Source organism: Prionailurus viverrinus, chromosome B4 (assembly GCF_022837055.1).
Source record: "Prionailurus viverrinus isolate Anna chromosome B4, UM_Priviv_1.0, whole genome shotgun sequence".
Classification (NCBI taxonomy): domain Eukaryota; kingdom Metazoa; phylum Chordata; class Mammalia; order Carnivora; family Felidae; genus Prionailurus; species Prionailurus viverrinus.
The window spans coordinates 125,821,329-125,838,298 of NC_062567.1; the positions used below are offsets into that span (position 1 = coordinate 125,821,329).

Below are 16,970 nucleotides of genomic sequence, written 5' to 3' on the forward strand. Positions count from 1 at the left end.
CCAGGCATCCCTGGAGGTTCTCTTTTAAAAAAAAATTTTTTTTTTTAACGTTTATTTATTTTTTGAGAGACAGAGAGACAGAGTGAGTGGGGCAGGGTCAGAGAGAGAGGGAGACACAGAATCCAAAGCAGGCTCCAGGCTCTGGGCGGTCAGCACAGAGCCTGACACGGGGCTCCAACTCACAGACCATGAAATCATGACCTGAGCTGAAGTCGGATGCTTAATCGACTGAGCCACCCAGGCACTCTTGGAGATTCTCTTTTAATTAGCATCAATAGAAATGAATTTTCATGGGTGTTCAAGACATGTGAATTGTCTAGAAATTCTGCACATGAAGAGTGAATAAAAATCTAAGTAACTTCCAAAGGAAACAAACAAACAAAAGTCTAAGGAACCCAATGACTAAAACCCTTCAGAATTATTAGGAGCCCCAACTGATCCTATAGGCATGTAACAGATTTGTTACATGTTATATTCTATGTTGTTACAGGTTATATGTTATTTGTTACAATTACCAATTGTAACTATAAGATAGGGTGAATCCTGTCAGTCCCATATTGTCATTGAAAGAGCAGACCTAGACCGACCGACTCCATTTTGTTCTGTGTCCTCCATCTTGAGTGACTATGTCCCCGACATGGCCCCCTTTCCGGAAAAACCACAGAAATTCCAGCTCAAACCTCAGACCACGCCTCCTCTCCTTGAGTAACTTCCTGCTCACCCGTTCAAACTTCCCATTCAAACCATGCCCAGCAACCTGCGCAACAGGACTCTGACCCTTCCCCAGCCAATCAGCTAAGGCCTCGACCATCACCCACCCCCCCCCCAACTGCCCCTAACTCCCTATAAAACCTTTGTGCTTTTGAAACTCGCTCTCTCTCTCTCCCCCCCCCCCCCCCCCCCCCCCCCCCCCCCCCGGCATCTCACCGCTGTGTCGGTGCAGGTAGGGGATTGAGCTCGAGCTAGCTCGAATAAAGGCTCTTTGCTTTTGCCTCCGACTCGGCTCCCTGGTGGTCTTTGGGGATCACGAATTCTGGGCATAACAGTCATCCCAATCTCAAGTGAACCTTTCTTGCAAGAGGCTGTCCCAGTTCCTAAGAGGGCACAGGGCTGGCCCTCACTGAGCTTATGATACAGGTCCTACAGCAGACAGACCCTCCACCGATGTTGGCTTTGTTGTGTCATTATTTGTACTATTGCTAGTGTTATATCCACACCTCACACCTTTGCCCAAGCTTCTCACACACAGCCCGACTGTCCTGCCGTGTCTTCCCTCCTCTGTTGGACCTCAGGAGAAATTTCAAGTCCTGGCTGCTTCAGTGAAACATCTCTGGCAAGTCCAGACCTGGAGATGTTCCCTCCCTTTGTTCCAAACTCCAAAGGCCATTGGGAGCACCATCCAGATCACTGTCATTGTCTTTTTTTTTAACTATTTTTAAAATATAATTTATTGTCAAGTTAGCTAACATACAGTGTATACAGTATGCTCTTGGCTTCTCCAGTAGATTCCCATGATTCGTTGCTTACATACAACACCAGTGCTAGTCCCAACAAGTGCCCTCCTTCAATGCCCATCATCCACTGTCATTGTCTTCTAATCATCTCCTGTCTCTAATCTCTCTTCATCAGACTAAAACCCCGAAAGGGCAAAGGATCCTGGCCCTCTAGTGTCTTTTTAAGCCTCTGCCAGAGACCAGGAGCTAAAACATTGGTTTACACTTAGCCATCTCCATCCAAAGTGTAGCCCCTAAATCAGCAGCAGCAGTGGGGGGCTCATATCTTGCGAGAAAGGAAGACTGCCAGGCCCCACCCCAGCTCCATGGATCAAAATCTGCATTTTAACAAGAGCCCAGGTGATGCGGGTGCACTCTACTACCAAAGCACTGAGTAAACAACTGGTTATTGATAAATAAAGCTGGCCTCCCTCCACTCCTACTGACCCCCTCCTTCACCTTACCCCTGCAGGGACTGGCCAGTATACTAGGGAGAACCACCACATCCTGGACTCTGTTGATGGCAGATTTATTACAACAGTTCTCTGATAGATGGAAAGAGAGTTTCTAGAAGGAAAAGTGCTTTTTTTCTAATCGAACAGAAGCATCTTATGGACTAGAGGTTGCTCTGATGACCCATCCTGACTTCCCATCAAAAACACTTCTTCCATATTTGAATGACTGAAAAGCACCAACACCACCCACAGAGGCTGCATTATATCCATCTTTCAGAGACCAAGAGAGGCTAAGGACACTGATTTAGTTGGAAACCCTGGGACTCAAATTCCAGTGCTTCCTGAAAAACAAAAACAAAACAAAACAAAACAAAACAAAACAAAACAAAACACCCCAGAAAATCAGTTCTATGCTACAGGACACACAACTGATGCCTCAAGGGCAGATACTTTGTCTGTTTTGGCCACAGCTGTTTTCTTTGTTGCTAGCACAGTATCTAGCATATAGGAGGAGATCAATAAACATTGAATGGATCGATGACTGAGTATTTCAGTCACAGCCGGCAGACTCCTGGATATTCACGACCATACAAACTACTCCTGGGACACAAGGGCCAGCCCACACCTTCCTCCCAAGCCCAACTGTAGAATCCTGTGGAACTTCCGCTATGTGATCAGCAAACTCCTCTTTATCCTCAGCTTCACCTGGCTTCATTCCAGCTCTGCTCTTGTGTGAAAGGACAGCTGTCCCCCGATCTCTGCCTTCCCCAAAGGAGAACCCTTTCCCCTACTCTCTCAAGCAAGTACGAAATGGCTAGAAGGCGGGCCTCTGTCCTCCAGGCTTCCGGCTGCCTGCCAACTCTTACTGGTTCTCCCTCTCCTGAAGCCCCCATTCGTCTTTGGCTCAGCATCGTTCTCTCTGTCCTTGTCACTGTCATCTGGAAGCTCCCGGTTACTCTTCTCATTGTCTGAAGACCTCAGCGTCCAACACACGTCCTTCTGCCTCTCCACCTCAGTTCCATGATGGGAATGGTCGGTTCACAACATCTGCCACTTCATGTGGACCAAATTTATGTTCTAGCTCTTGGTGTCACCAAAACCAGCACAGTCCCCAAAAATCTCAAATGTCAACATCAACCTCCCCCCCATCCAGCCCCCTGCTAGCCTTCCCAGGCTGCCATTGCCCAAATTCTTCACTGTCATCATGAACCCCAGTCCACCGGCTTTCTTCATTACTGTCCATCCAGGTCTAGATTTTCTTTCTATTCTCTCTCATTCAGCTTAGATGCCATGGCTCATTATTATAACCTCCCTCTGCAAGCATGCATGCCTCCCTTAGCCCTCCTTCTTTCCAATTATACTGGCCTGGAAAAATCCAGTCATTCAGATGAGCACAACCGCACTTGTTTACCACGGCTCTACTTGGGAAGCCAAATGTTGGGGTAGGAAACCGCACTATCAGGCAGGCAGATTTGTTCCATTTAATCATGTCTGATTTCAAATGGTCAGTCAACTACTAAGAGGTGCTATTACCTTTCTCTGGTAAACTCACTGTGCTATTATCTGAGATGTTTATTTCATACATTCCTTTTCTCCTGTAGCCTTCTCTTCTCCAGATGGCAAATTCCAGGAATGTTCCAGGAGGCAGTGTGGGACCCATATTGTTTTCTCTCCCCAGGTGAGATCTCCCATTCCAATGACTTGGGAGACGGTCTCCGGGCTGATGTCTCCCACTTTTGTACCTCCAGCTCTGGCCTCTCCTCTGACCTCCAGACTCACATGTACAATGATTTTCCCTACCACGTGTGCCTCAATCCCAATCTCCCCCTTCTCCACCCCCTCTTCTCCAGAGCTTTCCGCTGCCTTAAAGAGAACCATCGTCTACATCAATGCTCAAGCCAGATACCTGGGTACCAGTTACCAAGTACCTCAATTCCTTACTCACTCCTCATATCTTGTCAAATCTGGCCATCCTCAAACCCTGCCATTTTTACCTCTGAAACATTTATTCTGTCCTTTGACCCACCCACTTCTTTCCAGTTTTACTGCCACTATATAAATCCAAGCCACCATCATCTCACGCGTGTGCCCAGTATGATAGCCTCCTAACTCAGATCACACCAGAAATTATTCAACGTCTCCCCGCAGCTCTTAAAATAACACCCTAACTCGTTGTCATGTCTGTAAGGATCTCACGGCGTGACCTCTAACTGTCTCTACGTCCTCCTCTCTGGCCAGCATCCCTTCAATTCTGCTTGCCTCCAGCCACACCGGCCCTCTCACTTCTGGAACACACCTCAGGGCCTTTGCAAGTGTCTTCCCTCTGTCTGGAATGCTTCTCGCTCTGCTCTTCGCTTGGCTAAGTCCTTGAGATTCTTGAGTGCTGTCAACTCACAGGGGTCTTCTCAGAGGGTCCCAGGCCTCAGTGACCCTCCCTCACGTCCTCCGTCCTGCTCTCTGGTTACCTCCTCCTCCTCTGCACACATCAAACTTTGGAATGATACAATCATCTGATGGATTACTTACGTAATGGCTGCCTCACTCGCTACATTTCAGTCTCCACTTGGGCAAAAACCAGGATGGCACCTAGGCACACAGGAGGCAGCCCTTAAATGGATGAACGAACGAGTGAATGAACATGCCAGACAGCCTTGGCCATCAGGCAGGCACCTGGCAGCCTTCTCTAAACAAAAGCTTGCCATCTTGCTGCTGGACTCCACAACATCTATAATAGGAGAAACAGAAGCCACACAGCACCTCAGGTGGGTCCCTACAGTTGCAGTGAACCCTGCAGAGACCATTTGGTACATTTGAGGTCACCTGCAAAGTTCACTTTGGCAACTCTCTTTCCTTTCTCTGCTCCACGAGGAGGAACACACAAAGGGGGTTTGACCTCTCCCCCCGAGTCTAAGGCATAGCTCCTGGAGGCCCACCCTACAGATGCTTCCTCCCTCCCTCTCTTCTCTGCACATCAGGGCCCAAGGCATCTCCCTCCTGTAGATGATCCTTGGGCTTGTCAAACTGGCACTCCCAATTCCTTTTTTCATTTGGAGAATGGCGTTTGGCCTCGGAGGCACTGTTTAAAAATTAATCACGTAAACTACAGGAGTAAAAGCCACATGCAATATGCTTGGGAACAAACATTGAAAACTTGGGAGTTCGCCGTGTTTCAAAGGACTCTAAGGGCCCACTGTTGCCAGCTTTGTTCGTCTTGATCCCCCTGTGAAGTCAAATCCTCTTGCTGCAAGGAAACATATCCCTTCGCTCTCAGAACCACGATGATGTGTCAGATCAAGGGTGGAGGGCCTCACCAGGGTCTCTGATCTGGTCTTCAACCACCCATGTCACACACCTTTGCAGTTAGGACATGCTGCCTGCAGCCTGAGAGTTTTGCCGTCTTGTCTCCACTATGTTCACAGCAAGCTCCGAGGCATGGTCTGCATTCTATGTGGGCCTCACAGCATTTACAGAGGATGGGGAGTCAGGACTTGGGCTCAAGCATCAGCTCTGCATATTGGCTGTTCAGGATCTTGACAGGTCATTCAACATCCCAGGGGCCCCCATCCTTTTTCGTGAAAGCCCGTGGCAGTACTGTGCACTAATAGCTGTTGGAAGCATTGAGAGAGATCAAAAGAATATCCAAAATATGATTACAGCAATGTGAGAGGCTAGAGTAGTATTAGTAACATTAAAATGAATCAGTTGGATTTCAGCTGCTTGACCAATCAAATTCTAAGAACTTGCTGTCACACCTACAAAGTTGTTAGAGGGGCGTCTTCATCCGTTTGGGCTGCTTGGGTAAATACCATAGACTGGACGGCTTAAACAACAAACATTTATTTCTCACCATTCTGGAGGGTAGGAAGTCCAAGACCTAGGCTCTGGCAGATTCAGCGTCTGGGAGAGCCTCCTTCCTGGTTTGTAGACAGTCATCTTGTTCTTGTGTCTACACACGGTGGGCTTTCCAGGTCCCTTTTATAAAGGCACTAGTCCCACTCACACGGGCTCTGCCCTCATATTCTAATCATCTCCCAAAGACCCAGCCCCCTAAGACCATGGCACTGGTGGTTAGGATTCAACAGGCAGATCTTAGGGGACACAAACATTCAGTCGTAACTAAGGTGGGGAGGGAGCTAACAAATATGGGTGTGCCCTCGTCCTGCCTCAAGGCGGTGTATAATACTGTACTGTAAAGGGAGTAGTATTCAAAAGGAAAAAACATCCTAACGTCTGCAGGGGAAAAAAAAAACTGCGCTGAACACATTATTCAATAAATGGCTACTCTTTTAAAGGGGCCATTTCTGTACTTTACAATTAAACGGACTGCTCCGTGAAGCAGATTATATCTCAAAACTCAGTGCCAGGAAATGATTCTCTTTTGAACCAAACCAATATGCTTTCTTGGACAAGACAATAGCTCCTCTTACAAAACTCATCTTGTTTTCCAGAGCCACCTTTAAAAAGGTAAAAAGAAATAAGGGAAGTTAATTTTAAGAATACATTTAACTTAAGCTAGCATGTCTAAAACATTGGCATTGTAACACATCACCAACATAAAATATTATTGAGGTATTTTATACTCTTTTTCTCTCATCCTAAGTCTTCAAACTCCAGAGCTCACCTAACAGGAACAGCACCGCTCAATTGAACTAGCCACATTTCAGTGCCCCAGAGCCACAGTGCTGGACGGTACAGGAAAGTGTCTTCTGAGCCTTCTTGACATCCTGTTTCAGGAGGCAAGTGTGGCTGCAGGCCTGAGACGGAGCTGGAGCAGAGAACACACGAGGCTCTGCAATAACACAGGCTGGATCGATGGCAGCCTGAGTGGGTGGCAGTGGAGCTAGAGGGACTGGAGGTCACCAGACGTGGGAGTGTGAAGACGTTGTCTTCAAGAAGGAAGACAACAGGGCCGCCTGGGTAGCTCAGTCGGTTAAGCGTCCGACTTCAGCTCAGGTCATGATCTCGCAGTCCGTGAGTTCGAGCCCCGCGTCGGGCTCTGTGCTGACAGCTCAGAGCCTGGAGCCTGCTTCGGATTCTGTGTCCCCCTCTCTCTCTGCCCCTCCCCTGTTCATGCGCTGTCTCTCTCTGTCTCAAAAATAAATAAACATTAAAAAAAAATTTTTTTTTAAAGAAGGAAGACAACATTTATCGGGCAATGAGTGCCAAGCACCATACTGATGCTTCCACACGGTCTTAGCTCACTCAGTCTTTACAACCAAGCTGTGCAACTCTACTTTCCAGATAAGGGCACCAAGACTCAAAAGGTTAGTGATTCTCATCACATAGTGGGGGGACAGGGGGGCAGCCTGGGATTAACCCCAAGGCTTCTGACTTCAAATCCAATGTGTTTTCCTCAGCATGGTATTAAAGGCCTCCACGACCTCCAGCCCACCCACGTCACACTTCCCAATGCAGAACGAGCACCCAGATGAAGGACGCTGTGTCCGTCACATTTCCCTGCCTTTCTGCCTGTTTTGACTTCTTCCTACTGGTCTACCTCCTGCTTATCTGCGTGGTGAGCCTGTAAGACGTTGGTTCTCAACTGGGGGTAACGTTGCCCCCAACCCTGGGAACATCTGGCAATGTCTGGAAACATTTTTGACAGTCAAGACTGGAGAGAATGGGGTGTTACTAGCATCTAGTGGCCCGGGAAGTACCACACATCCACTGTGGTCATCTTCCTCCAAAGTCACCACCTCCCTCGGCCCGGGGAGGTGGAGTGTGTTCATGTGCATCCCAGGGACTTTCCTTAATTTCCACCCTTTCTATCGCATCATACAACCCAGATTCTGCTTTTTAAGAGCAGAAACTCAAGTTCCATTGAGATGTTGACTGGCAGGCAGTGTGACTACCACTTCTCACACAGAGCTCTCTCTGGGGTGACACAGGTAGAGAGGCAAAAGGAAAGAAAAGAGTCAAGATGCAATCAAAAACTTCCACTTACAATATTAACCTCTTTCAACAATGCATTGCCAAACAGATCTTTAATGTAAATTGATCTTTCCCGAGGATACACGCTTTTCCTGGGGTCAGACTATAGCTCCAGGAAGGCTGATTTTTATGTTTTTCTTCTGAATGTTAAATCAGCGCTTAATCATATCCATGAGGCTACCCATTGGAGTGTTTTGGTCTTCGTTCTTTTGATTTTCACTCTGGAAAGGGATGATTTAAGCAGGCACTGCCTCCCATTTCCATTCTGCTTAAGCAAACACTCATAAGCACTTAACAAGGGCGGAGACGAAAAATGCACTCCAGTCTTCCCAACTGCTGGAGGGTGATGTGTCTAACTTGCAGAGTCTATTTTTCCTCTGGGTTTCAAGGCCTATGGAGATTTTATGTAAATATCTCTTGTGGCAAATGATAAGAAGGTAGCTATTTCTTTACCTTCTCTTGACTCTGCCACTTTCCTCCTCATTCCACTCTGCACGTGTTTACGGAGCACACACTCTATTCCAGGCACAGGGCTTGGAGCCGAGCATAAGAGAAGGGTACAACAGGGTTCCTGCCCTTGAGCAGACTTGTAAGAGTGTAGGGACCAGACAGACGCAGACACCATGAACAGGAACACAAGACAGGACCAGAGAAAGTGCTCGCAGGGGAAAACATCTGGGCTGAGCCAAGGAGGATGGCACAATTCAAATGGCTGCCAAGGGAAGAAAAGTCATCCCTGGCAGAAGGAGTCCCTCAGGAAAGTTCAAGGGCATGCCTGGGACCAGGGGATGGCAGCTAACCATTCCTTCCAGGGTCAGGTAAGGAGGCTGATGGGTGGAGGGGAACGAGCCTGGGTGGCCTTGAACGCTAAATGAAGGAGAACTTGGACTTCATTCTACAGACCCTCAGGAGCTGCTGAAGACTCCTAGGCAGGACTTACACCATCTGTGGTCAAGAAGACCAACAACTCTACGAGCAATATGAATTCTGGGTTGGGCAAAGAAGAACATACATCCCAGAGGCCAACTTACAGGCTTCTGGTGGCAGGCCCAACTGGGGGCCATCCCAATAGCCATGTCCTTGTTTGGGGGACATTTCTGTTAACATGATGCCAATTTGGTACATATATGGGTGCAATGGACTGAAGGTCTGTGTTCCCCCAAGATTCCTATGTTGAAATTCTAATCCCCAATATGATGGTATGAGGAGGTAGGGCCTCTGGAAGGTAATTACATCACAAGGGTGGAGCCCATGCATGGGATTAGTGTCCTTATTAGAGGCACTCTTTCCATCATGTGAGGATGTAAGAAGTCAACTGGAAGGGTATCATCCCCAGAACCTGACCATGTCAGCAGCCTGATCACAGTTACTGTGACAATTGCATTTCTATTGTTTGTAATCCAGCCATTTGGTCTGTGGTACTGTGTTCCGGAAGGCCTAGTGGACTAAGACAGTGAGGCAGCACTATGCTGAAGGATGGGGCCTCTAGACGCCCAGGATCAGTCATGGTTGGTCTCAGTGTGCTGAAGCAGTACTGTTCTCCTTTGCCAGGGAACAGTTTGGGGAGTCCTGGTCCTACACTGCAATTAAAAGTCACAGTGTCACCAAAGCCACAGCAGGGAAAGTGAAAAAAAAAAAAATTCCTCTTTTAGACAGAAACATTACTTGCCTCAGATCACAAAGACTCTATGCCTCCCAATTTCAAGATATTTGAACCATACTGTGTGATGCCTTCCAAGTGTGACATTTTGACCCTGTTCCATGTTCCCCTGATTTGGGCCACATAAACATCCTTGTGACTAAAGAAGAACAATGCTTTTCTTTTTACTGGGTTAGAATTCACTTACCATAAAAATAACCATTTTAATAACACAGAATCCAGCGGCATTTACTGCATTCGTAGTGTTGTGTGCAACATGTCTCAATCTAATTCCAAAAATTTCTCATCACTCCAAAAGATAATCTCATACCGTTAGGTGGCCACTCCCCATTTCCCCTCCCCTGGCCCCTAACAACCACCAATTTGCTTTCTGTCTCTATGGAGTCACCAATTCTGGATATTCCATATAGGTGGAACCATACAATATTCCAGCCTTCCGTACCTGGCTTCTTTCACCTTGCATAATGTTCCTGTGCTTCAACCCTGTGTTGTAGCATGTATCAGCGGGTCGTTCTTTTTCATGGCTGGATAATATTCCACTGCAGGGATAGACCACATTTGCTGATCCATTCATCGGGTGATGGATATTCAGGATGTTTCCACCTTTTAGGAGTTCTGAATTGTGCCACTATAAATGCTTGTGTATCTCCTTGAGAAGAGTGGCTTTTCTTAAGGTTATCTAAATCCCTTTGCTCTATGCACACAGGGAGGTCTATTATTATTAATGATTTTAAATTTCTAGAACCTCGCACTTGGGGAGCTCAAGCAGTAGCAGCTATTTAGCAACTACTATGCGGCTGGGTCCATGCTGGGCACTTGACATTTTCATCTCATTCAACCCTCAAGACTCCTAACATTTGTGTATCATTGGTCCACTGTGGAGAAGAGAAAACCACGGCTCAGTGCAGGTCAAATGCCACACATGTTACACGTGTAGTATGAGGTAGAACCAGGATGAGACACAGTGGGAAAGTGCCCAGCATTTTATCTGGCACAGAGCAGCTAAACAATGAATATGAATGAATAAATGAATGAATGAATGAATGAATGAATATCCAATTAATTCACCACACACCTAATGGCAGTTTGATAATTAAAAAACAAAAGAACTTGGGAAGAGGGTAAAAAGGAAGGTACTACAGTCGATTATTTATTCTCATAACTAATTATACTTTTACGGTATGAAATGCTTGGTGGGTGGCTGTATTAGTTTCCTAGAACTGCTGGAACGAAGTTCCATAAAATGGGTAACTTGGCAGAAGTGTATCATCTCATAATTCTGAAGGCCCCATGGAAATCCAAGATGGCAGCATGAGCACTCCTGAAGTTGCCAAGGGAGGACCTGACCCAGACTAGTCTCCGAGCTACTGGCGGTCCCGGGGCTTACGGCAGCACAACCCCAGGATTCACGGGGCATTCTCCCTGTGTGTCTATCTCTGTCTAAATTTCCCTTTTTATAAGGACAACAGTCATACTTGATTAGGGCCCAACCCAATCCAGTATGACCTCATTCTACCTAACTAGATCTGCAATGACCCTATTTCCAAATAAGGACATATTCTGAGGTACTGTGGATTAAGACACCACTAAGATAATGAATTTTGCAGAGATGTAATTCAGTCGCTAACAGTTACCTTCATCATCACGCAGAAGTCAAGAAAAGAAACCACCAAGAAGGCAGAGAGTCATGAAGAAGCACTTCAGTCCTATGGGGTCAGGGATAACCTGTCAAAGAACAGCAGGACTGACTCGAGGACACTGGAGAAGGACAGGCTGGCCTGGACCTACCACAGGTCTCAACATTCTAAATGATGTGAAAGAAAGAGCATGAGACCAAGCTTCAGGAAATCTCGTCCTGCTCAACCAGCAACTTACACTGTGACTCAACTGGACACTCACCTCCTCTGGGCCTCAGCATCCAATGATAATAAATGCAGGTTCCATAACTGATCTCTAACACCCAAAAGGCACCTGATTGTCAGTTCCAAAGTCCATCAGGAGATACAAACCCCACCTCTGCAATGGTGCAGAACTATTCACGGCTTCTAACAATCTCTTACTGCCTTTGCTCTACGTAAGAACTTTGCAGCCAATGGTCCTGCTACCTTTAAGGTTAGAGATTAAGTCTCAGGCATCCAGGCTTCTATCAAAGAAATCAAATTATTCCGACGTAGCTCACTCACACAACACATCAGACAGATGAAGCACAGAAAGTAAGCAGGCTAGTTAACAAGAGCTAGTTCATTAGTTGTGAGGCTGTCAGGAAAACCTAATCGCTGTGATAACACAAAGCTGTCCCTGTCTTCCGAATCAAGCTAAATGCTTTCCATTTTTATCACCCAATTCATAACCATGCTGTCTGGCTTTAAGAATCAATAGCCTGGTGGTTTTGGTATCCACTAAATTCGTCTTAGTTTGGACGTTTTTCATTTCCCGTGTCACTTGAAGAGAGCAGGATAAGGTAAATTGCTCCTCTCATGGCATTTGTTTTTCCAAATCTATAATTTCGCACTGACATGTTCCGCACACCAGTGAAGGCAAAGGGGGAAAGGAAGACTCTCTCAGAAGCCCCATCCCAAGATCAAGGAAGCTTCCGACTGGGATCACGTGGGACAACCAATTTAACAAGTTTCACATGGGCAAGTGTCAACTGGTCTACCATCACCAACGGGTGATCCCATCGTTCACTTCGCAAAGAACTGTTATCTAACACTAAGTGCCAAATCCTCGGCTAATTTACATGAATGATCTCATCAGTCCTCCCAAGGCAGCTGCCTCCAAAAATGCCACTGTTTTATACACACGCGCACACACACATATAATATATTTACGTATTTTGACACATAGCACGCTGAATTGGAAACTAAAAAAGGAAAGCAATGCCAGCATGGAAGATAAGAAAGCAGCAAGAAACTTAAAGAACAAGCACACATTTAAAGCCAATCAATATAAACATGCATAGACTCAAAATCACTGAGTTTAAGCCTAAATGAGAAGTTGGAGAGGGAGCAGTTCTCAAATTGAATACAAGTCATCTAACTGTGGCAACTGCGGCTCAGACAAGGGAGTGACATCCCGAAGTCACCCAGAAAGCAAAGGGCACAGTTAGGTCTGGAACCCAAGTCCTTGCTTTCCTATCCTGCTGCTTCTGTTTTATCTTCTTCATCGTCTTCAAATCAGCAAAATTTTTAAAAATGTTTAAAGGACCCAGGGGTGCCTGGATCAGTTAAGGATCTGACTCTTGAGTTCGACTCAGGTCATGATTTCAGGATTGTGAGATCAAGCCCCACATCAGGCTCCACACTGGGTGTGGAGTCTGTTGGGATTCTCTCTGTCTCTCCCTCTGCCCCTCCCCACTCGTGCACATGTACACCCTCTCAGTCTCTCTCTAAAAAAATTTAAAATGTTTAAAGGACCTAAATATGTAAAGATTCATGATTTGTAAGTATTCAAGATGGGAGAGAGAGATACTCTTCAAGAATCTCCCAGTCTGAATCCAAGGAAACAGAAAGTGTCTACCTGGGGCTCACGGAAGAGGGGAAGGGGGGACTGCTAATGAGTATGTGGTTTCTTTTGGGGCTAATGAAAGTGTTCCAGAATTAAAATGTAGTGACAGTAACACAATCTTGTGAATACGCTAAAACCACTGACTAGTACACTCACAGTAAAAACTACAGTATGTAAATTACACCTCAGTTGAAAAAATACTCAGTGACACCAGAACAGTCATGGCTGAACAACACAGACCAGCCCCTATCAAAATAAAGAATCAAGCTGTAAGAAAAACAAAACAAAACAAAACAAAACAAAACAAAACAAGATTCTACCAGTCACCTTATTTATCCTGAGCAATTTCCAGACATAAGCATGTCAGGTAACACACAACAGTTCCTTGTCTCATTTGATCTACACAATAATTCTGTGGCACAAATGCTATCGTCCCCAAATTACAGATAAAAAACTAAGTCTCCTAAAAGAGATTTCCTCAAGATCATATAAGGGGATCAAACAACTGTCTTCTGTATCTTCTATCACGGACTTTAGCAAAATCTATTTTAATGAGTTGGTGTGGATCTGGCTCATCAGAGAATGGGCCCCTCTAAGCAGGGACTATGATTTTTCAGGAAAAGAACACGTGTGAAAGAACAGTTTGAGATTTACAGGAAGGCGAACTGGAGCCAGGAAATGGAAAACAAAGAAGGTTGAGAAATGAGTTTTGGGGCACCTGGGTGGCTCAGTAGGTGAAGCGCCCAACACTTGATTTGGGCTCAGGTCATGATCTCAAAGTTCATGAGTTCGAGCCCCGAGTTGGGCTCCGCGTGCTGACAGTACAGAGCCAGCTTATGATTCTCTCTCTCCCTCCCCCTCTCCCTCTGCCCCTGCCCAGCTCGATCTCTGTCTGTCTCTGTCTCTCTCTTCCTCTCTCTCTCAAAATAAATAAACTTAAAAAAAAAAAAAAAGGAGTTTTCATTAAAGGAAGAAGTGTCTACTTAAAGGTACTCCAGGCAAAAGGGCTTTAATTCCCCGTTAATTCAATCAAACAAATTTCCATGGAAGCCTATTGGTGTATGAAAGTGCTTACAGTCCAGCTGGGGATAGGGGCCCACAACAAGACAACAGCAACCTCAGTGCCACTGCATGATTCTGACAATTTGTGTTGAGAAGTGGCTCTAAATCCCCTGGTGGCTATTGATCACCAGGCTCTGCAGGAAGTCCTGGGCCAGAAAAGGCAGTGGAGGGGGATTAGAGCCTTCCTTCATCGGTGGGTGATAAAGAGGACCTGTGTGCTCAAAAGGAACTTCAAAGTTGCTAAAACCAATCAATACTGAACCGCTAAGACAATCTCTCACTTTCTTCTTTCCTTTTTTCTCCTTTTGTGCGTGATAAGTCATGACAACCTCCAATCCCTCCTTCAGGGGCCACCTCTTTGGGGAAGCAGACCCAGACTCCTCTGAGCACCGCCCCCAATACTCTGTTTACTTAGAACCCTTTTTCTGTTTTAACAATTGCAACAAGACGAGTAGTAGTAGTATTTTCTATCATCTTCCAAACAATATATTTGTACCAAGCACTGCATTTTAAGCATGTCACATGCAGTGTCTCACTGAAGTCCAACCCCGCAAATTAGGGAATACTATCCCCATTTTAGAGAAAAGGTAACTAAGCAATTTGCCCCATGTCACACAGCCAGTAAGTAACAGAGCAAGAATGTCAACCCAGCAACCCGACTCCAGCAGGTTTTCCACTATACCTCCGGGTTATGGAGGCTGGACCTGTGGCAGTTACCTAAAGAATTTCTGAATTTTCTTCCAAATTTGAAGGAATAAAAATTGAAGGTAGGGGCACCTGGTGGCTCAGTCGGTTAAGCGTCCGACTCATGATCTTGGCTCAGGTCAGGATCTCACGGTTAATGGGATTGAGCCCCACATCGGGGGTCATGCTGATGGTGTGGAGACTGCTTGGAATTCTCTCTCTCTCTCTCTCTCTCTCTCTCTCTCTCTCTCTCCCTCTCCCTCTCTCCCTCTCCCTCTGCCCCTACACTCACTCTCTCTCTCATTCTCTCTCTTTCTCAAAGTAAATACATAAAACTAAAAAAAAATTAAAAGTAAAGATTTCTAATTTCCTAATTTGCTTCTTAAACTACCTCAAAGTTTAGGCATTCTAATGCAAGATTAAATAATATGTTGAAAAGTTATAATGAAGGTGGCATTCTGCCCTCAGTCTGTCCCACTTTCAGGAGATAGTTACAGGTACTAATAAGCACAAATCAATCTTTATCTTATTTAAATATGCATACATATGTGTACACCCATACAATCACACATATATATATGTGTATATCGTTTATATTTTAAAAATGTGTACACTATCTCTATACAGTAGACACATGCCACACACATACGACACATAATACACATACATACAGGGTATATACACACACACACTACATGTATACATTTTACTTTACTATCCATTTTATCAAGTAGTAAACTGGGGAATAAGGGTGTTAAACAACTTGACAGAGACACTTGATGAGTAACTGGTCAAGCCATATGTCACACGCACACCTAGCACACTTTCTAACACACCAGGCCAGGGACACCCGGGTGGCTCAGTCGGTTGAGTGTCCAACTCTCAGTTTCGGCTCAGGTCACGCGTGATCTCACGGTTTTGTGAGTTCGAGCCCCGCATCCGGCTCTGTGATGACAGTGCAGAGCCTGCTTGGGATTATCTCTCTCTTTCTCTCTCTCTGCCCCTCCCCCGCTCACACGGGTCTCTGTCTCTCTCAAAATAAATAAATTAATTTAAAAAAAAACAAACATGTCTAATACACCACACCAGTTAATTCTAGAACAGCTGCTGTGTGTGAGGTCCGCCCGGCTGACGACTAACACAAGGGAAGTAACAGACCTGAAGAAAGCTAGGGCTGCATTTCTACAAACCTCAGAGAGAAGTTTAAAAAGAACCCCCCCCCCCCAAAACCCATGCACACGGATACAAGGCCAGGTGAGAGGGGGAAAAAAATACAAGCCCCAATTTGTTCCTGTTTACAAACACTTTTCAGCTGTTTGTCAAACAAAATGAGTTTGTCTGCCAGATGAGATGCCAATTTTCTAAGTTCATTAGCGGCAGATGAACAGAAAGGGTAGCCCTGGTGATTTAATAATTTGGCCCTGAGTCTTATCAAAGCCACTTAAAAGAGAGGGAAAAAAAATCCAAGCTGTCAGGAGAGAAAGGAAATGCTATTTGATTCAATTTGGGCACGATTTCTGTGCAAACACGTTGCAGATATTTACAGACATGCTGTATTAAGTCCCACCACCGGGGCAGGATGGCACAGGAAATAAAAGAAGGGAGGGTGGTAGGGAACGTTTCAAATAAGCCATGCTGCAAGCCACAGGCAGCATTAAATTGCCTGCAGGCCGACTCTGACAGCCTCTATTTTTTTTTTTTTAATCCTGTAGGTAGCAAAGACACACCTTTTTTAAATTATAAAACTCAGAATCATTAGGGAATGAGGAATTTTTCAAGAAGCCTGTCATCATGTGCGTAAGTAGGGCTCACTATTCAGAGGCCGGGGAGACTGGGAAGGTGGCTTTCCAAGTTCTAATAAGGCCCCTGTTAGGAGAAAAAACTTTTCTTTTACTATTGCTTTCATTTTATAATGCAGGGGAACACCAAGGTTCTTATTCAAGTGTATTAATCAGAATAATAAAACATCCCCAATATATCTCTCTCTCCAAAATTACCCCAACATGAGCTCTCAGGGGGAAGATTCAATATTGCTACTCCATAGCCAAAGGGCATTTTTCTTTGAAGAATGAGTCCCATTCAGTTAGTTACAGCCCTTGGAAACTCCATTTCATGTTTGAACCTTATGGTGCCTGCCAGTGGAAGGAGGGCGGAGGCCTAATCTCTCCCCACTCCCTC

General features: G+C 45.6%; 1 protein-coding gene across 3 annotated transcripts in view; it reads right to left on the reverse strand.

Moving 5' to 3' along the window:
* Nucleotides 1–16,970, reverse strand: part of LARGE1 (LARGE xylosyl- and glucuronyltransferase 1) — a 541,787-nt gene that overhangs the window by 403,993 nt on the left and 120,824 nt on the right. The window contains exon 1 of one of the 3 annotated variants that reach the window (XM_047867969.1): nucleotides 5,301–5,339. The exons of the other annotated variants lie outside the window; for them this stretch is intronic. The gene's annotated coding sequence lies outside the window, so the exon portion shown is untranslated. Of the gene's footprint in view, nucleotides 1–5,300; nucleotides 5,340–16,970 lie in introns of those variants that run through there. 3 annotated transcript variants of the gene reach the window in all.